Genomic DNA, 23,881 nt, shown 5'->3' with positions numbered 1-23,881 from the left:
AGAGGACCAGCAATATTTCAAACAAAAGTCACCAAACTGTAATCATCTTTCTTAATTCATTTAGTCTCATGTTATTAATTTTTGTTCTATTTGAATGCATCTTTCCCATTAGTTTTGGAAATTCTTACTCAGCTTAGCTTTATGACTTAAAATATATTAGAAACTGGTGTTTGTAAAAAAGTCCTTTTCATGAATCTTCTTGAAGAAGAAACACATTTTACAAGAGCATCAGAACAATAACTATAAATGACAAAAGACTAAAATACAGCCACAAAGATCTGATGAGAGTTCATGATAATGCACTTGACAAGGAAATCCGTTTATTTCTGTGACATAACATCATTTGACATGACCTTATACCAGAACATATGAAAACTTCAGGAATTTCATATAATTTCTAAACCAGAGCATTTACCTATACAATGTAACCTAAGAAGGTTTTTCATCATTTGTTTGACAATGCTTCCCTTGTAACTTAAACATACCAAATAAACAAGTCTAATTAGTCAAAAAGACTTCTTTTAGAATTTGAATACTTGGGAACTTTGGTAAAGACCTCAGAAGCTTCTAAAGTGCATGCCTAAATAGGATTACAGATCATCATAAACTTTATGTTTAACCAAGGTGGCAATAAGAGATTCTACAGAAGGTTATATACAGTTATAAGTAAAACTTAAGCCCCTTTAATAGAGAAGTTTTAATTTTCAATAATCAAAAACTTGATAAAGATAAACTTTGTTTTTCTGGGCAGATAAAGACCTTGTTTATAATTTCTTATCAAGAGTAGACCAATAATCAGGCACCTGGGTGGCTGAGTCCGTTAAGCATCTTCCTTCCGCTCAGTTCATGATCCCAGCGTCCTGCCCCTCCCCCAGCTTGTGCTCATTCTCTCAAATAAAGTCTTAAAAAAAAAAAAAAGTAGACCAATAATCTAAGAAAAAACTGAATCTCAATCTTATACTAGTGTACTTTTAAAACTCACTCATTCCAATCTTAGTCATTCCTGACCATGCATAATTTTTTTTTTTTTTTTTAAAGATTCCCCTTCACAAACCTGTAACTTTCTTTTTCATTCAGATTTTGTCCTAAGCCTTCTTTCTCTAAATAAACAGTCTCCTTTTAGGACAAAATTACTTTCTTTTCCCTCAAGAAAAATGTATTCCCATTCCTCATACCTTATCAGAATTTTTACTTTTAGGGCACCTGGGTACTCAGTAGGTTAAGCATCTGCCTTCGGCTCAGGTCATGATCCCAGGGTCCACTGGGCTCTTTTCTCAGCGGGGAACCTGCTTCTCCCTCTCCCTCCCTGCTCCCCCTGCTTGTGCTCTTTATCTCTCTCTCTCAAATAAAATCTTAAATTTTGTGTTTTTTTTTTACTTTTAGAAACTTTAGTCTCCAGTGAGAACTAAGTAGTAATCAATTATGAACTGTTACACCAGAATTTCTTAGGTCAGAAATTTATGAATACATTTCATAATTTCTAGAAACATTTTCTCATAATCTTTCAATTAAGCACAAAGCATGTTTACCAACAGATCCAAGAATCCTCAGTTTCTCTGCCAAAAGCAGACAAACCTAGTAATCAATGATTTAGAATTCTATGTTATTTGGAAAAGACTTAAATGAATTCAACCTAATTAATCATTTAACTTAGCAAAACTTCAAAGTTTCAGGTAACTGAAGACTTTGAAAGCCATTTATATTTTCCTATAAACTTATCTATTCAGCCTACTTGTTCTTAATAATTACCTATGAAAACTTCATGAGACAAGCAAAATCAACCATCCTTTTAAGTAATTTTTTTGCTGATAAATTACAACAGGTAAAATATGAATTTAACTAATGCATTTAGGTAGAATAAAAGGCTGTTATCTGTATTATATTTGATGTTAATAACTCCAAAAGACATGCCTATTTTAATTAAACCAACAAATTTAAACTGGTTTTAATACTGAATATTTTTCCAGATTGTATGAACTTGCAAAATATTTGGGTTAATCTCTATCTTTCTGAATTTTAAAATGCTCAGTTTTTATAAGCACTTATTTTTAACCAAATTTTTAACCAATTAAATAGAGCTTTTTTTTTTTTAGGATTTTATTTATTTATTTATTTGACAGAGAGACAGCGAGAGGGGGAACACAAGCAGGGGGAGTGGGAGAGGGAGAAACAGGCTTCCAGCAGAGCAGGGAGCCCAATGCGGGGCTCCATCCCAGGACCCTGGGATCATGACCTGAGTCAAAGGCAGATGCTTAACGACTGAGCCACCCAGGCACCCCTAAATAGAGCTTTTTTTACAAATTAATTTGACTTTTTAAAACTTTGACAGGGGGCATGACAGAAACAGGCTCCCTGCAGAGCAAGGAGCCCAATGTGGGGCTTGATCCTAGGACCCTGGAATCATGACCTGAGCTGAAGGCAGATGCTTAACCAACTGAGCCACCCAGGTGCCCCTACAAATTAGTCTTAGCAATACCATCTAGAGGTAGAAAAAACATCTCACATAACACACATGGACACATATACACAAACAAGATGCAAAGAAAATCTAGCCTTTGTTTCATTAATATTTCTGGAGAGGATATTAAAGACCCAATTTCCAAATATCTCCCCTTTATTAAAACAAATCTAATTGTAAGGTAGCAGTATAATCTATGGACCCATTAATTAGTCATTTTCCATTTTCCAATCTAATATGGATAGTTTTGTCCAAAGATGCCCAAAGCTGCAGCCCAAAGCTGCAACAAACCAAATAAATCTCAAAATTCCTCTGTGAGCATTGGTTCCTCCCCAAAAGTTGGAGCTTTCATCAATTGAACCAAACGGCTTCCTAGTTTCTGGTTACTTAGCCTTGTAGCTGGCTTTCTATAATTGTGTGCATAAGAAAAATAATTTAGACATGGCAAAAGAATCCCATTTGTGTCATCTGAGACTTCAGTTCCTCAAGGTTATTCCCACCTAGAGAACAGCTTGAATAAAAGGATCTTCAACTCAAGTTGAGATGCAGATATCAGGACAACTCACCAGATTCACCAGTGAGGTGGTGAGAAGTCAGCGGGGCACAAAGGGCTTGTGCTCGTACTGAGTGCCAAGTTCCAGATGACCCCCAGGTGTTCTCAGGTGAGTTGCTCTGATATCCTGCCAACTGCACCAAGAAAGATCAATACAAACTGAACAAGAGTTTTATTTGAGTCCAAGTTAGGACAGCTGCCTGGAAAACATGCTCTTCACAAGGAAGAAAGTGTTCTGGAGAATGAACAGTTTTTACAGGGTTATATTATTTTTTATGCCTTGTAAAAGCTCAAAATATTATAGATTAGCATATAGGCAGGAATCATGAGTTTTATCATAATGGGAAGCAGGGAATAGGCTACTAATTCACAAAGCAGATGTACAATACATGTTTGGTGGGCCATAAATCAGGATTTTGGTTTGAACAAAGTTTATAAACAGTCATGTTGACTTAGAAATAAATCTATAATGGTTTCCCTTGTATACCAGGCCTTTAGAGAGTTTTTCTATTATCAATATAAATAATTGATGTGACTTCATGAAGCATAACACCACCAACAGTAGTGAACCGACTGTTTAAAAACTAGAATATTATTGTACAGGCCAAGTTTAGGCCACCCCAAGATGGGACACTTTGGCATGAACGTTATTTTGAGTTAAAAGCAATCTAAACCCAGCAAATTCAGAAAAAGCTCTTTACCTCCCCCTCAAATTCCTTGTACCAGGAAGAGAGCTATTAACAGAGATTCTTCTTTACCTGAGACACTTACCTACATAATGGGCCAACCTTTGTTTCCCAAACATCTTTCACCTTCTTGCTAAGGACTTTCTCCTCTTTGTATCCTCAGACCCCTACTCCTCTCCTTAGCTTATACAAGCCTCATGCTGCCTCTTTGGAATTTCCATGTCTGTCTGGATTCCCTGTATATACACTATTAAATTTGATTTTCTCCTATTAATATGTCTCATGTCAATTGAAGTTCAGCTAGAAGGACCTTGGGGGTAGAGGAAATTCTTCCTCCTCAACATTATCAACATCTTTAAGTTATAAGTGTATTCCTCCAAAGTTCCATTCCTCTACCTCCCTTCCAGAAGTAACGGATGTATTTCCTTATCTTCTAAAATAAAATTTTCACATATATAGCAATCCTTAAATAATCTGTTTGTAAAATTTACAGCATGTAATTTAATTATATATGTATACATATTATGTATTATATAATTACATAATATTTAATTTTCTCCAACTTGCTCTTTTCATTCAACATTGTTTTTCATTTATATATCTTATTGCCAGTAGCTATAATTCATTTTCACAGCTATATAATATTCTGTGACTATGTCATAATCAATTCATCCACTTCTGTCAGTAGATTTTTGTTACCTGATTTTTTCCTATCATTTCAATCATTGTCAATTATACAATTCTTGTATATATCTTCTAGGACTCATATGCAAGTTTCTCTAGGTTTTGTTACTAGGAGTAAAATAGGTAAGTTTATGTTCTAATTTACAGAATTACTGTTTTCCAAATGTATACCCCTAGAGCTATATATATTTTTCATTATTTCCTTGCCAAAAATGGATACTATCAGAATTTTTTATTTAATGTAATATAAATAAAATGATATCTTGTGATTTTAATTTACCCTTCTCTGATGACCAATGAGACTGGGCTATTAGTATTTTCTCTAATTTGAAATGCCTGTTTGGTCATTTATTATTTTTGTTTGTTTTGTGGGGTGAGGAGTTTGTCTTTTTCCTGTTTATTCATAAGAATTCATAAGAATTTACTTAATGGATACTAATCCTTTGTTGAATTTATGTATGTTGCAAATAGTTTGTGGTTTATTTCCATTTTCTTTATGGTGTCTTTTGATAAACAGAAGTTCTTTCTATTAATGTAGTTGAATTTAGCAATTTTTTTTCACTTAGTTAATATTTCCCATATTCTGAGATCATAAAAATTATCTTCTATATTTTCCTCCAAAAGTTTCCCTTTGGAATTAAATTTTTAATTTACCTGGAATTTTATAATACATGTTATAAAGTAAACTATAAATTTTACTGTTTTTTCATATAATTAGCTTATGTCCTTTCTCCAGTGATCAATAATATCCTGTTTGTGATTATGAAGTTCTATTATGCATAGGTCTGTTTCTGCACTCTCTATTCCATTGAATATTCTATTCCACTGGCCAACTGGTCTCTCTTTGACTTAATATCACATTATATTCACTGACACTTTATAATAAAGCTTAGTATCTGATAATACAAGTTTCCTACCTTATCCTTCTTCAGTTATGCTTTACCCATTTGGGGACACTTGATTTTTCAAATAAGTTTTAGAATTAACTTGTCAAATTTCTTAAAAATCCTATTAAATTTTGATTAAGACTGTAGTGAAATTTAAGAACTGACATTTTTATGATAGTTATTCCATCCATAAACATGGAATGTTTCTCTTTTTATATTTGTGATTTAGCTTTCAATAAAATTTTAAACCTTTACCTTTTTGTATATCTTTCAAAACCTCTATTTCATTGTGTTTTAATATTATAAATATGTATTTTAAGTTATGATTTCTAAATTTGTAGCTGATGTATATTAACACATTAATGTTTGAGTATTATATTTAAGCACCTTGATAAACACTAATTCTAATATTCTTGGTAGATGATTTGGTTTCTATGTAAACAATCATATAATCTGTTAGTAGAGACATTTTAGTTTCTTTCCATATTTACAGTAATTCTTTTCTTACAAAGTAGATCGGCCCCCAGTAAATGATGCTATTGAGCACCAGAAATGTAACTAAACAATTTATTTTTATTTATTTGTCAGAGAGCACAAGCAGGGGGAGTGGCATACAGAAGAGAAGCAGGCTCCCTGCCAAGTAGGGAGACCGATGATGTGGGACTTGATCCCAGGACCCTGGGGAGCCAAAGGCAGACGCTTCACCAACTGAGCCACCCAGGCATCCCAACAATTTTTTTTTAAGTTTAAATAGCAATGTGTGGCTAATAGATATTTTATTGGACAGTGTAGATCTAATATTTTTGTTCTGTCTTATCTTTATTAACACAGAAGTTAGTCATCATTTTACTATCTACATTATTTCTTTTTAGATTAATCTACATGTTAAGGAAATTGTTAAACATTTCTTCTTGCATTTCATAACTTTTTTGTAGAATCTTTCCTTTAGTATATCATTTAGAATGTACATTAGTAAAGGTCTGTCACTGGTAAACTCTGGGTTTTTCTTTTTTGTAAATGTTATTATTTTGATAATGACCTTGAAAAAGAATTTTTTTACAACACAGTTCTAAGTTGATGGTTATTTCTCTCTGCATTTTGAAGACACTGCTCTAAGGGCTTTTGGCTTTGACTAAAGCTGTTGAGAAATCTCCTGTTAGTCTAAGTTTTCTTTCTTGTAGGTGTTCTGTTTTTTTCTCTGGTTGCCTTTCAGATACTTACTTAATCTTTTGTGTTCTGAAGTTTTGCTATATTTTGCATGTATATTTCTTTGATTATTCTGTTTGGTAAATATTGTGTATCTTACACCTGCAGTTTCTGTCTATCATAAGTACTCAGCCATTCTCAGCCTACTTCTAAACCCTTCCAATATGCCTCTTTTGCATTCTTTCTGTATTATTTTTCAGAAACTATTGCATGTATGTTTTACCTTCTTGTGTTAATTCTGTCTTCAATAGTTCTTAATCTTTTATATATAGATTTATTTATTGGTCTTTTCAATTTGTAAAAGGTGAAGAATTTTTTTTTTTTTAAGATTTTATTTATTTGACAGACACAGCGAGAGAGGGAACACAAGCAGGGGGAGTGGGAGAGGGAGAAGCAGGCTTCCTGCCGAGCAGGGAGCCCGATGCGGGGCTCGATCCCAGGATCCATGTTATCTCTCAGTACTGCAAATTCTTTAGTTCTTGTTTCTAGTTCATTGTCTCTTTAGTTGTCTAATTTCTTTTTTTTAAATGAATTTTTTTTAAGATTTTATTTATTTGAGAGAGAGAGAGTGAGAGAGAGCATGAGAGGGAAGAGGGTCAGAGGGAGAAGCAGACTCCCCACTAAGTGGGGAGCCCGATGTGGGACTCGATTCTGGGACTCCAGGATCATGACCTGAGCTGAAGGCAGTCGCATAACCAACTGAGCCACCCAGGCGCCCTAGTTGTCTAATTTCAATAAATCTTTTTTTTATTTATAAAATTTCTACTTGATCTTTTTGCAATCTGCTTCATCATAATATCTCCAGGTTTTGGCAGTTTAAGTTTGTTTTTTGTTGTATCTGCTGACTCTCACTCATGGTGGTCTAGTTCATTCATTGTTAGGTGATTTTTAAAAATTGTGAGTTTAGGGGTACCTGGGTGGCTCAATTGGTTAAGCGTCTGCCTTTGGCTCAGGTCATGATCTCAGGGTCTTGGGATCAAGCCCCATGTTGGGCTCCTTGCTCAGTGGGGAGCCTGCTTCTGCCACTCCCCCTGCTTCTTCTCTTTCTCTCATTCTGTGTCAAATAAATAAAAATCTTTAAAAAATAATTAAAATAAATTCAAAATTTTTATTTTTTAAGTAATTTGGGAATTCTGAAGGTTTAATGTATTGTGGCTTCTGTCACATAAGATTTGCATTTTCTGCACTGGAGCCAAGGGCACATATAACTGCAACTACCTTAACTCCTATGGAGCAGCATTCTGTTCCACACCCTCACCTTGCAGAATGGCTTATGTGTCTTCTAAGTCCAGAACTGCTATTTTTCAGTGAGGAGACTTGACTTTTATATTTGTTTACTGGCACTATTCAGGGTTTAACTTACTGTTCTTTTGCTTCTTCTCCCTCTTTATCCTTCTCTTTCTTCTCCTCATCTTGGGAGATTTCCTGTTTTTTGTTTTTTGTTTTTTTCTTTTTTGAGCCCAACTCTGCTTTAAACAAGTATGTTATAGTTATGCAAGATCAACTTGCATTGCTTTAAGGGCACCATTTGGAACATCTATCCCATGATTCTGCTAACATCAGAAGTTAGCCCATGACTTTTATTCAGTAGCACATATGCTTCTTCTAGAGCCTTGCAGCATTTCTGGATTATAAAGTGCTTATTATAGAGCCTTTAGCACTGGAATTAGATTGATTCACTTGTTTTCCTCATATGCCAGACTTTGAACTTCATGAAAATCTAATCAGGTAATTATCTCAATAAAATATGGACAAAATACTGAATTATATCTGAAAAGGAGGGGCACCTGGCTGGCTCAGTCAGTAGAGCATGCAACTCTTGATCTCAGGGTCATGAGTTCGAGCCCCACATTAGGATTAGAATTTACTTAATAAAAAAAAAATTACATCTGAAAAGGAGACATAAGGTTTACATTTATGGTCTTCCTTAGGAAAACATTTTCCTAAAAGGTTGTAGATACATGTTTTTATTTTTCCAAAATTCATCCCTCTGGCTTATATTGTCTAAGATTATAGAAGAAGGCAACATGTGGAAAGAATACTGAATTTGGGGTCAGGAAAATGACTATAATCTCAGTTTAGACACTAAGCATATGATTTTCAACAATGTAATTAACTTCTAGGAGCCTCTATTTCCTCATTTGTATAATGGAGGTAATTTCTATTTCACGCAGTTATTATATGTGGAATTACCCATGACAATGTCCAGTAATGGAGAGAATATGCCACTCGAAAATATGCTTTTTTGGCATAAGGATTATCTTGAGCTGCTTATTCTTAAGAAACAACAGACACGGGAGAAGGTCTAAAAACCAAGTAGAAGTTATCCCTTTTGAAAGGGACATTTTTTATAAGGGTGTCTCCCTCTCTGTATCAGGAAGAGAAAGATGACTAAATCTCAGAAACTTTTAGCAGTGGAAAAGGCAACAACTTAAATCCACATGGATACCCTTGTTTGTTTTGCCTGATAAACTCCCATAATGGTCTTCTTTTCCCATCCCAACATTTTTTGTTTTTAGCTGGTGGCTTGGACCATTTTAGGGGAGTTACTCAGTTTTCCTGGCTATCTGCCGTGTATACAGGAGATAGACGTGTCTAATTAAAAATCTGTTTTTCTCCTATTAGTCTGTATTTTGTTACAGGGGTGTCTAGGGAACCTAGAAGAGTAGAGGGCAAATTATTTTTCTTCCCCTACAGTTTGACAACCCATGATGGGACCCACTGAGATACTATACTTGCTTGCAGATAGGATCCTAGAAGACGGGCAGAAAGTAAGACTTCTTACTAAAGTAAGCTCTCCAGGATCTATTTCTGTATGCCTGGTTTAGAGAAGGTTAAACACACACACACACACACACACACACACACACACACACACACACACACACACAAACACACACCCCAAACTTTATTCCTTTATTTTCAAACCTAGATTAGCAGAGAAATAACTGAGTGAATTAGTTTCTTGGGTATAGTGACTGCTAAATATTTTTATTATGAGTACTCTTTCTATTGTTCCCTTTCCTCCCAGAAGTGGTCATTGTATGATTTTGCCTCTTATTATAAGGAAGAGAACCATAGGCAAGATGAGGTTTCCTTTTGTCTTGTTCTGTCTTAAGAGCAGGACTTTGTGACTTGTGAGGATATTCTCTCGTCTCAGCCAGCTGAAATAGGCAGGGGATCCAAGACTCAAAGTGACAAGTAGCATTCTCTTTTTCTGACCAAGCTGGCTCTCATCGGAGTTTATCTTAAGGGTTTCTGGTCAGTAAGAAGCCATTGTCATCAATGCTGAAAAGGTTCCATTCCAGTAGCATCTGCCCAGTGTCACAGATTAGCAGGTCTATGACTGCAGGCATCCCATGTTTTTGTGGGAGACCAAAGATACTGTTTTTACTAAAACCATTCTTCTGGCCTGTAACAATAAATTGCTTTCTTAGGCTACCTGTGGAGGTAAACTTTTTGTACCATGGGGGCTACATCATTGTGTCCTCTTTTGGGATGCCTTTTGCATCCATAGTGAAGCCATGAAAAGGCTTATTTGTTTGAGTTACTACTGAAATGAATATACCATTGAAAATCCTTGTCAATGGCCAGACAATACATCTTTTGAACTACAAAAAAATTTTAGAGGCCTTTCATCCTAAAGAACTGTTTTATCTGTACCTATGGAAAGATGACATTATACAAAGCTCTTTTTTTTTTTTAACCTCCAATTTCAGAAGATCCTACCAAATTTGGAGAAGAGTTAGATCAGTGGGCATTCACAACTCTACTCACAGGGACCTTGATTGGCTGATAAGGGGGGTGTTCTTCCCACCCCTTATACTGTAGTTAAACAGACAAGCCAGATTGTCCCCTGGGGAAAATGCCCTCACAGAGAAAACAGATGAATTTCTCCCAGGCCCTCTTATAAAAATCAGGAAATGTCTTCAGTTGGAGGCCAATGTGCATGGGCTAATAGAAGAGGTTTTTTGGTCTAAGGTTGAATTGTACACTCAGAAAAAAAGGTAAGCACTTATACAGACTTTATAAAGGCATATGACATTAAATCCTGAAGCTCTAGAATGTAGGAATTTATTGATTTCTATCTTAGTTGGAAATCTCTCTTATATAAAGATAATGTATTTGATATCAAGGGGCTAATTCACCCATCCATTTTAGGCCACAGTCCAGATCTTTGAGGAATTACAAACTCTTTGTCTTAAAAATATTTACAAAACCAGAAATGCACCTCTGGAAGCAATTCAAAGTCCACCTATCATTACCAATTGCCAAACCTCCCCTATTCATCTCAAAATGCTTGCAGATATTGAAAAAAAAAAAATCAGAACACTGGAAATAAGAATTGTCCTACACTTAAGAAAAAGAGGAAAAATGAAAAAGAAGGAAAAATTTAAATAGTAATTATGCTACACCTCTGGTAACAGATATACCAAAAACTCCCATCTTGGAGAAAACTTTTTTGTGCTTTTGAATATACCTTTCTACCCTGTCTTCTCTGTATGCTGACAGCCATTTCTTTGTAATGCAAACTTTAGGGAAATGGTTCTCAAGAGGGGAAAAAGGAGCTATTTAGAAATTTGGCAAAACAAACAAACAAAAAACCACCTTAAGTGTTTTTTTTCCACAAATATTAGTAAAATAGCTTTAGCCATCTGAGCAGGTAAACTTATTTCATCTGCCAGAAACACATTTTGGATCCAACTGTTCTTTTATAAACTAGTGAGTTTTATATTGTACCTGACACATGGCTAAAATTTTAAAACAAAAGCTGTAAGATCTCTGTGTCTGTCTGTATCATTATGTGTGTCTGTCTGTATGTTATAGATGTGGTGTTTCTCTACCTCTACATGGCATTACCAAAATTAATTTGTAAAAGCTATGTTGTGTTTGCTTGAAGGAAAATGTTTGAATGGATTGGGTATCCCAAAAATTTCAGAAATATAAAAACTAACCCTAGTGTTTTTTAAGTTCATATGATCTGGAAAAATCCTCTGTAAGTAAAAATTGGTTGAAGTTTGTTGGTTTAATTAAAATTGACACATCTTCAAAGTTATTAGCCTTAACTATAATGCAGATATGCAACTTTTATTCCACCTGGGTGTACTAGTCAAATAAGATCATATTGTTTCTGTTACCAAGAGAAAAATAAGATGGCTTAACTTTATGTAATGTCTCAAAATTCTCATGAGCAATGTTAATATGATTATTAAAAACAGTGAATTAAATAGATATAGGTGGAATGAAAGTTTATAAATGAACTTTTCAACAATGATGAGGTTTTACTGGCTATGTCTCCTTTGAAATAGCTTCCAAAATCTTTTTGGTAACTTGAAGTGTTAAAATTGTGCTAAGTGACAGAAAATCATTGAATATGACTATCTTTTTTTTTTTAATTTTTATTGTTATGTTAATCCCCATACATTACATCATTAGTTTTTGATGTAGTGTTCCATGATTCATTGTTTGCGTATAACACCCAGTGCTCCATGCAGTACGTGCCCTCTTTAATACCCATCACCAGACTCACCCATCCTCCCATCCCCCTCCCCTCTAGAACCCTCAGTTTGTTTTTCAGAGTCCATAGTCTCTCATGGTTCGTCTCCCCCTCCAATTTCCCCCCCCTTCATCCTTCCCCTCCTGCTATCTTCTTCTTCTTCTTTTTTTTTTTTAACGTATATTGTATTATTTGTTTCAGAGGTACAGATTTGATACAGAACACTCGTCTATCTACTTTTGGTTTCTTTTTACAAAAAAATAAAGGTATTTGGGTTTGTTAGTTAACATGTCTTGTGCCACATTGGAAAAAGAGGCATATGCTTTACAAAATTATGAAATGAATTTATAAATTTGCCGATATAAAGAATTCCAGTGTAATAGTTCACGATTGCTTACTTCTGAGTTTTCACTAGAAATTAAGGTTTCTTTTTTTTTTTTTAAGATTTTATTTATTTATTTGACAGAGTGAGGGAACACAAGCAGGGGGAGTGGGAGAAGAAGAAGCAGGCTTCCTGCGGAGCAGGGAGCCCGATGCGGGGCCTGATCCCAGGACCCTGGGACCATGACCTGAGCCGAAGGCAGACGCTTAACAACTGAGCCACCCAGGCACCCCGAAATTAAGGTTTCTAAGGGTTAGTTCTAATTACATATATTAATTAGAATTCCTAACTAGCAATAGCAAGAGAAACTATTTTATGTTGGTCTACAGGGAAAGTAGGATATGTCATTGGAAAAGTAGGATATGTCCTAAGAAAAGGTATAAGATATGGAGATACATTTTTGTTAAGGAAAATGAAAGTAATTTTGTCCTAAAGAACAACTGGTTATTTCAGGATGGGAAAGAAGAGAATAAAGAGCACTCTATATAGGGGCACCTGGGTGGCTCAGTCGTTAAGGTCTGCCTTCGGCTCAGGTCATGATCCCCGGATGTTGGGATGGAGCCCTGCATCAGGCTTCCTGCTCAGCAGGGCGTCTGCTTCTCCCTCCCCCACTCCCCCCTGCTTGTGTTCCCTCTCTCGCTGTCTCTCTCTCTGTCAAATAAATAAATAGAATCTTAAAAAAAAAAAAAAAAAAGAAAGAACACTCTATATAGATATGGCAAGTTGGGAAGAGAATCTCACCTTGTGTGGCCAAGTGGGCTAAAACTGAATTGTCATTATAAAGCTTTTTAAAATAAGCTTTAAAATCAGTAGTGTACTTACGTAAAACTAAAATTTAACTTTGTCCTTTTAACAGCTGAAATAAACTTTGCTTGGACTATTGGCCTGCTCTTGATAAAAGGTAAAGAAAAATATTTCACACTCTCTTAAGTAATATGCCTCAAAAGCTAAGGTTTTATATTTTATCAAAATAATTTCCTATGCTTTATGGTGCTTTACCAGGTCTTTGATTACTTAAGAAAATTGAATCTTCTCCATATTAAAAGAGCTAGGCTTTGCTTACAAGTATGTATGTAGCATTCTGTATTTATCTTTAAAATCGTTTATTCTCACTTTGACTAAATAGATAATTAAATAGTATTTCATAATGATCTGTGATCCAACTTACTCAAATGTCCAAAACCCTTTGATATTTTTGACAAAAACCTCAAAATCAAATTCTAAATAAAATCTTTTTGACTAACTTTGGGACATCTCAAAAGATTTATTCTACTTTTGAAAAGAGAGATGCCACACTAATTAGGTGTATTTGATATGTTAAATTATATAGAAAGCATTGCCAAGTAAGAAATAATACTAAACCTTCTTGGTATTATATTTGGAGGGGTATATGTTAATTTAAGTATTCTAGAATTCTATGAAATTCCTAGAAATCTGATATGTCCTGGTTTTATGTTATTAGTCATAATTCTATTATAATAAAATGTATGTCAGAAACAACCAAATTTTCTTTTCAATTACATTATAATAAAAATGTCCATGGTTAAAGCTCTAATGAGAGTTTAAGTCTTTTTATCATTTACAGACAGCTGTTGTTTTACTTTGATGCTCTTGCAAATTTGTTCTCTCTTCAAGGAGAAAGTCCATGTAAAGGACTTTAAAGTACAGTTTTCTGATAACTTTTTTTTTAATTTAAATTTAATTTATTTTAAATTTAATTTAAATTAAATGAATTTAAATTAAATAAAAAATAATTTAAATTATTTTGTTATGTTAGTCACCATACATTACATCATTAGTTTCTGATGTAGTGTTCCATGATTCATTGTTTGCATGTAACACCCAGTGCTCCATTCAATATGTGCCCTCCTTAATACCCATCACCAGGCTAACCCATCCCCCCACCACCCCCCTCCAAAACCCTCAGTTTGTTTCTCAGAGTCCATAGTCTCTCATGGTTTCTGATAGCGTTCATATCATACACTGAAGTGGGTCAAAATTTACAGAAGTCTAGTGGAGAAACTGATGGATTCATAAAACTGCTAACAAAGATCAAAATCAACAAGAATTAATTACATGGGACTGAATGAATTCATAAGGATGCCTTTTTGTTTGAAACATTGCTGGCTCACTAATGTTTTGCATTTCCAAATTTAATGAGATTTTTCTCTCATCTATGACTTACAACAATTTGGTAAATTTTACCTTTGTAACCAGAATGGAAACAATTTCATTTTCTACTTAATGGATCCCTTCAGAATTTAGAAACTCATAAAGTTCAATAAGAGTATGTTCTCTTTGTAATAGGTCAGTTAGAAACAATTGATTGAAATATCATTTGAGAGTGATGTGCATAGATCAGATATGATCAAAGATTTTTAAGGATCCACGTGGACATTATGGAAACAGTAAACCCCCTTAAAAACATCTTTTTCTACCTTGCTGATAGTGTTCCCATCAGCCCTACCAAGTGAGTAAAGAATGTCATAGGAATCTCAGAATATCTTGGGAAACTTGAGAAGAGAGGAATTTACCCAAATCTATAGGTATTGCAGGCAAAGTCTAATGGGGAGTCCCACCCTGAGGAGGCTTTTAAATACCCAATCTAAGATTCCTTATGAAAAGTTCCAGCAAAGCAGACAAAAAGAGCCTGTATGATCAATCACTGTTCTTGTTGCACTAATGTAAATAATTATGCCAGGGTTAATGAGAGTAGACCTACTTTGCAAACAAATTAGTACCTGTGGTTATCTTTGGTAGAAATGAAGGTGATTGTAGAATAAAAACCTATGTTTCAGTAGAAATTACAATATCCCTTTGTAGATATCAGATTCTAATGCTATTAACTACTCTGAGGGTTTGTTTTCTACCTGTAAACCAGACTGGATCTTGAATTTTTCGAGTTTTCAAATATTTGGCCACAACTTTCAAACTATGTTTCCAATTTTCCCCCACCTTTTTTACCTGGAATCACTAAGAACAACACTTGCCTTTTTCCCAAAGCACTGTACACTGAAACTGAACGACTTGTTATAAACTTCAGAGAAACCACAACATCTCATTTATGGATAATATTTATGGCTGGTGCTGTATGGACCATTCAGAAACATCATCAGAGACATTCAAGCTGCAAACCAGAAAAATATGTCCTATTACCACTGCCTAGTCTCATTCTATCTGAAGATGCTTTAAGCCTGGCTGAAATTGTAGGGGTCAGGAGCAGGCTACCCCAAGATAGGCCACTTTGGCATGAATGTCATTTTGAGTTAAAACCTATCAAAACCCAGCAGACTCTGGAAAAGTTCTTTACCTCTCCTCCTTAACTGCCTGCCTATACCAGAAAAAGAGCTATTAACAGAGATGCCTCTTTAGAAACTTATATGCATAATAGAGCAACCTTTGTTTTCCAAACATCTTCTCTTACATTCCTGTGAGGTGATCATCCTCTCCTTTGTATCCTCAGACCCTTACACCTCTCCTTAGTGGATATCATATAAACCTCACCTTGCCTGTCTTTGGAATTTCATGTCTGTATGGATTCCCTGTTCATATGATAGATTTGATTTTCTCCTGTTAATCTCTCTCCTGTCAATTTGGTTGTTAGTCCAGCCAGAAGGACCTTAAACAGCAGAGAAAATTCTTCCTCTCCAACAGGTGGCACAGTCAGCAGGATACCTCAACTTGCTGGACACTGCTCACCCCACACACTGCTGCAGCTGAGAGATCCTTGAGAAATCTTACAAGCAGCTGGCAAAAGGCAGAGATTTCAGGGGGCTGACATGGTAAGAAACCTTATCTCTGGAGTCTGATGGAGCAAGAGCAGTGAGAGTCCTTTTTCTTTCCTAAATTTAGATTAGCAGGAGAAAATACTTTTTGGAACTAGTTTTTTGGCCTTAGTGACTCTTTGGTTAAATCCTCCCAGGGATGGTCTTTATTTTTCTTGGTGCCTTTTTTGTTTGTCATAAAAAGGTGAATGTTCACAGTTCTCACCAGACCAGCATCTGTTTAGACAAACTTTGCTGTGGGTTAAAGGCTGCTGCTAAGGGCCATCTTGGAAGCCAAAGCTGCAAAATTGATGGGCACCAGTCAAGCACTTACAAACTAGCAGATTGTTTACCACCTAACTCAAAGACTACTGTGTTAGGATAAGTTGGTCATGGAACAGGTTAGATAGACACTAGGTCACCCACTGACCTCAAGAAAACTTCCATGCAATAAGGTTTACTGTAAAACAACACACAGTTCCCAACCTTGCAGTACATCCCTCCTGGGTATTAATGTGGCTCCAAGAGACCCAAGGCTTAGCCAAGAGAAAAGCCAGATGAGGTTTTTTTCTTTCATCGTGTTCTGTGTTCTAAGAACTTGGCTTTTTGACCACTGAGGATATCTGTTTCCACCATCAGGAAGGTACATTTACCAGGGTGCATCTTGGTGGTCAAATAGACTGGGGATCTGAGTCTCTCTCTCTGTCCCACTGTGCTAGCTCTCAGGGGTGTTTATCATGAGAGGTTCCAGCCCACAGGACCATTGTTGCTTGTTAGTTCTGGAAGGTTCCAATCTACTAGCACCTGCCCAGTGTCACAGATTAGCCTGTGTATGACTGGAGGCATCACATGATTTGTGGGAGACCTGACATACCATTTTCATTACAACATTCTTACCACTTGTGCAACTAAGACCTTTGCCTCCTAAGACTAATTTGAGGAGTAAACTTTTGGATCATAGAGACTCCCTCAGCTATGCCCTGTTTGGGTATCTATTACATCTTTGGTTAAACCATTTAAAGGCTTATTGCTTTAAGTTGCTAATAATAGATCCTACTTGCCAATGGCCAGATGCTGGATCCTTTAAATTGGTTATATTTAAAAGAAAAATATTCTTTATAGAGAGCTCACAATTGTCTTCTTAGTATAATGGCTAGCCTTAAGGACACCCATGACAAGACCAAGAACAGAAATTAGACTTAAGTATCCACTTCCAACGTAAATTTCCCTTAAAATTCAGCCTCATCTGCCTGTTTTAAATTCCCTTTCCCTACAAGATTTACAGTGAACATGCCAGCTTCATCTCTAGGTTCAAGTATACAGGTTGCTCATGTAAAGCTGAAAGACAGGAAATGGAGTTTAATAAAAGCACCCAAGATTAGCACTAAGGATTGCTTTGCTCCTACCTTCCAGAGCTCGGTAATCAGGTTCTGCCAGCTTTGGACTTTCCTATGTGATGTCCGTTGCAGGTGTATCTTAGATCCCCCCACTGCAAAAGAGTTCATGTCCCCTGAACACCAGTAGGTCTTTTAAATTATAAGGCTATTTTGCCTCTATTTTCAAAAGATTCTACCAAATTTAAAGAAATTAAAAAGATTAATGACTATCCACAAAAGAGGACTAAAATTTCACTTAAGCCTTCCTATAAATGATCTGTGAAAGGCCAATATTCAGGGGCTAATAAAAGCCAAGTTGAATTATATACCTAGAAAGAAGGCTTTTGTTAAAATGCTTTATACATATTTAAAGATGTAAATCTTTTTGATTCCCATTTTAGCTAAAAATCTCCCTGATATAAATAAGCAAATTTAGTTAATATCAAGGCACTGGCCCATCTTTTTAAGGCTATAATCTAGTTCTTTGGGGAATTAAAAACTACTGTCTTTGTCTTACAAATCTCTACAAAAGCAGAAATGAAACTCTAGAACCAAGTCAAAGCCCACCAATATTAGTTTCCGAACTTTGCCTATACCTCTTAAAATATTTGTAGATACTAAAAAAAAAAAAAAAAAAAAACAACCTAGGATATTGGAACAAAACTGGTGCTTTTTAAAAAAGAATTATTTGAGAGAGGGAGCAAGAGGGAGGGGCAGAGGGAGAGAATCTTTCAAGCAGACTCCCCACTGAGTGCCCATAAGATCATGATCTGAGCCAAAACCAAGAGCTGGACACTTAACCAACTGTGCCACCCAGGTGCCCCTAGGAAATGTATTTAAAAATTGCTAATCTAAAGAATACTAGTGTAACAAACAGTTCACAATTTTGTGTCAGAGAGGAAGACCTTCCTCTGCTCTTGAAGGTCCTTCTAGGTGGACTTAGAATCAAATTGACATGAGACAGGTTAATAGGAAAAAAATCTATATTAATAGGTGTATTTATGGAAAATCCACACTGACACAAAATTCCATAGACAGTGAACCATCATGATTAAGAAGAGGGGTAGGGTCTGAGAACACAAAGGGAAGGCCATTATAAGGAAGGTGAAAGATGTTTTGGAAAAACAAAGTTTGCCATATTATGCAGATTAAGTTTGTTAGGTAAAGGGGAATCTCTTTTAATAGGCTCTTCCTGGTCCAGCCCTCTTTTCCAATGTAAATGTAGACAGCTGAGGACCAGAGAGAGAGCTTTTTCTGTATCTGCCGGGTTTTGATTGCTTTTAACTCAAAATAATGTTCATGCCAAACTGGCCCATCTTGGGGTAATCTGCCCTTGGCCCCTACAGTTATTAAGAGAAACAACTCTGTGTGCAAGGAAAGTATGATGTCTTTATGGATTAAAAAAGGGGGGGTGGGGTGGGAATACGCTTCTGTTGAGGAAAACCTTAGTACAAAATCTGAATATAAGATAGAAAGTTGCAGATTTATGGAAAAGGAATCTTTAGAAAGGAATTTTATATGTAGTCAGTACTGCCTAAGATTAAGATAAATTCAAGTAAATAAATTTTAATATTAAAAATACACTGAAGTAGGGACAGCTGGGTGGCTCAGTCAGTTAAACGTCTGCCTTTAGCTCAGGTCATGATCCTGGGGTCCTGGGATCGAGCCCTCGTCGTACTCCCTGCTCAGTGGAAAGCCTGCTTCTCCCTCTCCCCACCACCTTGTGCTCTTTCTCAAATAAATTTTTTTAAAAAGATTTTTATTTATTTATTTATTTAACAGAGACACAGTGAGAGAGGGAACACAAGCAGGGAGAGTGGGAGAGGGAGAAGCAGGCTTCCCGCCAAGCAGGGAGCCCGATGCGGGGCTTGATCCCAGGACCCTGGGATCATGACCTGAGCTGAAGGCGGACGCTTAACCACTGAGCCACCCAGGCGCCCCCTCAAAAAAATAAATTCTTGAAAAAAAAATACACTGATGCAAAATTAAAACTGTTCTTGTTAAAAAAAAAAAAAGTTTTCTTGAACTGATCTGTTCTTAACAAATTGTAAACATGTTTTTCTTTACCTTTAAGGGTACCTCCTCAGAAAACAAGGATTCTGTGTTTTGGCAACATATTTTCCTATGTCTAAGAGCTAAATTTTGCTCAAAACTATAACCTGTATTTGGCTTTGATATCTTTTATTTTCACTTGGGTTAAATGGATAATTAGATCTGGTTTCATAATGACATAATCCTATTTAATCAAATGTCCAAGTCTTTTGATGTTTGGCCACATTCTGAGGTGTTCCTGAGAGCTCTTGGAACATTTCAAAAAATCAAAGAAATTTGTAAGAAATTAACATATCAAATAAGCCTAATTAGCTTAAAATATATGGAAAGCATTGTCAAATAAATGCTACTAAATCCTCTTAGATTATATTTATGTAGATATATTATTAAAATAAGTGTCCTAAAAATAGTATGAAACTCCTAGAAATCTGATGTCCTAGGATGTTATTATCTTGAAGTGTTGTATGTTACAGAAGTAACCAAATTTCCTTGTCAGTTGCATTATAATGAACTCTAATCAGATCTTTTAGCCAGGGCCATTTTTAAGTATTGTCAGTTACTGTTTTACTGATGCTATTGCATATTAAATGAACTCTGAGAATAGGTTTCTGATAACCTTAAGCTCAAACCAAACTGGATAAGAATTTCTAGAACTAGTGGAAATATTGGGTTCAAACAGAACAAGAATTAATAACATGGGACTAAATAAACTGAAGAGAATAATTGCAATGTTTTAATCTTGAAAACCATAACCTTTTAAAAAAACTTTCTCTTAAGCTGACTTACAGCAATTTGATTGTTTACATAGGTATACTCTAATTGAAACATTTATCTTTTATCCCTACCTGATTTCAGAATCCAGAATTTTGAAACTGTTAGTATTCTTATATTTTTATGGCAATAAATTTACATATGTTCAACAAGAATCCATTCTTTTTCTAACAGGAAACTATTGGAAATAGTGGTTATATTACCAAGGCTTTGAATGGAATATTTGGGAGAAAGATGCATAGACTCACGTATGACCAGACAGCTTTAAAGAACTAAGGTGGACTTTAGGGAGCTAATAAAGCCCTTGTAAATAGCAGCGTGATACTAGCTTATGGATATCCCAGCAGTCTTACCAGGTGAGTAAAGAAGATATAAAAACATAGGGATATTTTGGGGGAACTCAAGAAAAGAGGATTTCACCCAAATCTATAGGTATTGCAGGTGAAGTCTGAGGACAAGTATTTGGCTTGGCTTCTGGCCTTTAGAAGCTGTTAAAAGTTCAATCTAGAGATTTCTTATAAAAAGTCCCAGGAAAGCAGGTTTTAAAGAGCCTATGTGCTCAACTGCTATTCTTTTTTTAAAGATTTTATTTATTTGAGAGAGAACACACAAATGGGGGGAGGGGCAGGGAGCCTGATGTGGACCCTGGGATCATGACCTAAGCTGGAGTCAGACGCTTAACTGACTGAGCCACTCAGGTTCCCCAGTCAATTGCTCTTCTTATAGCACTTATGTAAATGATGAGACCCAGGTTTTTTGAAACTAGATTTATTTTGCACACAAATTAATATGAATTTGGCTATTTTTAGTAGAAATGAGTGTGATTATAGAAAGAAAATGTTTCAATAACATACCTGAGTAAAATGTTCATTATAAACTAGACTAGATCCTAATTTCTTCAAGTTTCCTCCAATGCCTAGCTATATCTCTCCAAATGAATATTTTCAAATTTTTTCCCATGTTTCTGAGTTGGATATATTTGAGAACTGACACTTCCTTTTTTCCTGAAGCTCTGCAAACTAAATATGAATAGCTTGATGTAAACTTCAGGAAAATCACAACAGCTCACATGTGGGCAGTCTTCATGCCCGTTGCTCTGTGGGCCACACAAAAGATCACCAGAGACATTTGAACTACAAACGAGGAAAATCTGTCAGATTGGCAAACTGCCTGTCTCACTCTATCTAAAGATGCTTTAAGCTTGACATCTAGAAATCTTCTGGACTGGCTATTCTCAGCACTCGGAAACTGGTTTCTAATTTGATCCAATCATTAGCTACTGTTTTTCTTTTGTTTCTGTATAAATGCCTCTTATTAAATACCTGATTACTTGAACCAATAAGGCCTAACTTTGAGAACATAACTGCATCACCGCCTCCTCAAATGAGTTTAATTGAACTGACCCATTATCAGGACTAAGACTGGTTCAACAAGATGAAACAATCTACCAATTCACTTTTAAGGTGTAAAACTTGAGCTAAATTTCAGAGGAGGGAACTTAGGGGCCCAGGGCAGGTTGCCCCAGGATGGGCCACTTTGGCATGAATGCTCTTTTGAGTTAAAAGTAATCAAAACCTAGCAGATTCAGGAAAAGCTTTTTACCTCCTCCTCAACTGCCTGCCTATATCAGGAAGAGAGCTATTACTAGAGATTCCTCTTTATCTAAGAAACTTCCTGGGGCACCTGGGTGGCTCCGTCGTTAAGCGTCTGCCTTCGGCTTGGGTCATGATCTCAGGGTCCTGGGATCGAGCCCCACATCGAACCCCACATCGAGCCCCACATCGGGCTCCCTGCTCCGTGGGAAGCCTGCTTCTCCCTCTGCCACTCCCCACTGCTTGTGTTCCCTCTCTGTCAAAAAATAGATAAAATCTTAAAAAAAAAACAACAACGAAACTTCCCCTCTTATGCAGGTAACCTTTGTTTTCCAAACATCTCCTCTTGCCTTCCTGTTAATGGCCATCCTCCCTTTGTATTCTCAACCCCCCCCCACCTCCCCCCTTAGCTCAGGATATCATATAAGCCTCATGGTGCCCAACTGTGTTTGGAATTTCATGACCAAAACTAAACTTGATTTTCTCCTGTCAGTTTGGTTCTTAGTCCAGCCAGAAGCACCTTGAACAGCAGATAAAATTCTTCCTTCCCAACAAAATCTTCTAAACTATCTGCTCTCATGACTCGGACTGGGTTTATCGTCGGCTCTAACCATTAATCTTTTTTTCCCCCCATAGAACTGCATCTTATTAAGTACTTTATTGCTTGTACCTTATAGACCTAACTTTGGAAGCCCACCTGCCACACCACCTCCAGAAACGAAAAGCAACTGTTTAACTGTTTAACTATTCTCAAGATTAAAAGACTGGTTCAATGAGATATGGAACACTCTATCAATTCAGCTTCTGGATTATCAAAGTTATTGGGGAAGTTTCAAAGATAGGACCAAAGCAGAACAGAGTGTGCTGCCCCAAAATAAGCCTCTTTGGCAGAAAGATTATTTTGAGCTAATTATTTTTAAGGCACAGCAGCCACGGGAGAAAACCAGTAAAGTTACCATTTTGTGAGAGACATTGACATTTATAAGGGAAATCTTCATTTATAAGGGTGTCTCCCTTTCTGAACCAGGAAGAGAAGGCTGACTAAATCTCTAGAAACTCCTATCAGCCCTACCCTTATTTACTCTGCTTTGCTTGATAACCTCCCCTAATATCTTTTGTCTTTAGCTGTAGATGGTATTTAGGTGGTGGTTTGAGTCATTGCAAGGAGTTACTCATGTTTTCCGGGTATTTCCCATATATACAGGAGGGGTATATATGTTATTAAACTCTGTTTTTCTCTTGTTAGTCTGTACTTTATTACAGGGGTTGGGTCTCATCAAGAACCTAGAAGGGAAAATTATTTTTCCTCCCTTACATAGTGGACACTCAGACAGTATTAATTTGTCTTCCTGTCTTATGGAATCCTTGAGCTAATGTGATTAAATGTATGATTTCCAAAAATATATCTTGAATTTTTATTGATATTCATGCACTTCTAGGGAAGATCTATCAGCCTTATCTCTGTATTAAGCTGGGAGTTAATTTAAAAAAATAGTGCAGAGTATAACTCCTACCTATACAAATTAAGTTACTTTCAAGATATGGGAAGTTAGGTCTGATTGTAGTTAAAAATGTGAACAATGTTTATGTAACTTTAGTTAGGCAACATCTGGAACTGATCTTCAGAACTTTGATTAACAGAATCGGCCTGATGAATCCCAGATGTTTAAACATGGCTGTGTTTCTTAGACTCACTGGATTATGAGAGTGAATACATGGAAGGAAGGGAAACATTTACAAGAACTAGGTGTCAAAGTGGCCAAGGGGGTATTTGGGTATTGGCTTAGTTTCGGGCTGAAGGGGAGGGGGTTCTAAATGAACTTCCCCCTTTAAAGTTTTATACATGTTATTTTTAAAAAGCCCCAATCTTTGATAACCTCAGTAGTATGTCTTAATAACTTTACTCATATTTGTTCCTACACAAGTATATTTTTGTGTATCTACTATAGCTAAAGTTCTGTGGTCAGAAAGAT

At 36.0% G+C, this 23,881-nt stretch overlaps 1 long non-coding RNA gene across 2 annotated transcripts in view; it reads left to right on the top strand.

Annotated features, from left to right (window-relative positions):
• The window catches only part of LOC118536353 (uncharacterized), a 244,237-nt gene that overhangs the window by 181,401 nt on the left and 38,955 nt on the right, over positions 1–23,881 (top strand). Inside the window, exons 5-7 of one of the 2 annotated variants that reach the window (XR_013447746.1) lie at positions 13,210–13,254; positions 16,008–16,135; positions 20,491–20,672. This is a non-coding gene — a long non-coding RNA (uncharacterized LOC118536353). The remainder of the gene's footprint in view (positions 1–13,209; positions 13,255–16,007; positions 16,136–20,490; positions 20,673–23,881) is intronic. The other variant, XR_013447747.1, reaches the window with a different exon arrangement.

Source organism: Halichoerus grypus, chromosome 5 (genome assembly GCF_964656455.1).
Source record: "Halichoerus grypus chromosome 5, mHalGry1.hap1.1, whole genome shotgun sequence".
NCBI lineage: Eukaryota > Metazoa > Chordata > Mammalia > Carnivora > Phocidae > Halichoerus > Halichoerus grypus.
The sequence above is the reverse complement of the archived record's forward strand: the minus strand, read 5'-3'. Positions and strand labels throughout refer to the sequence as shown.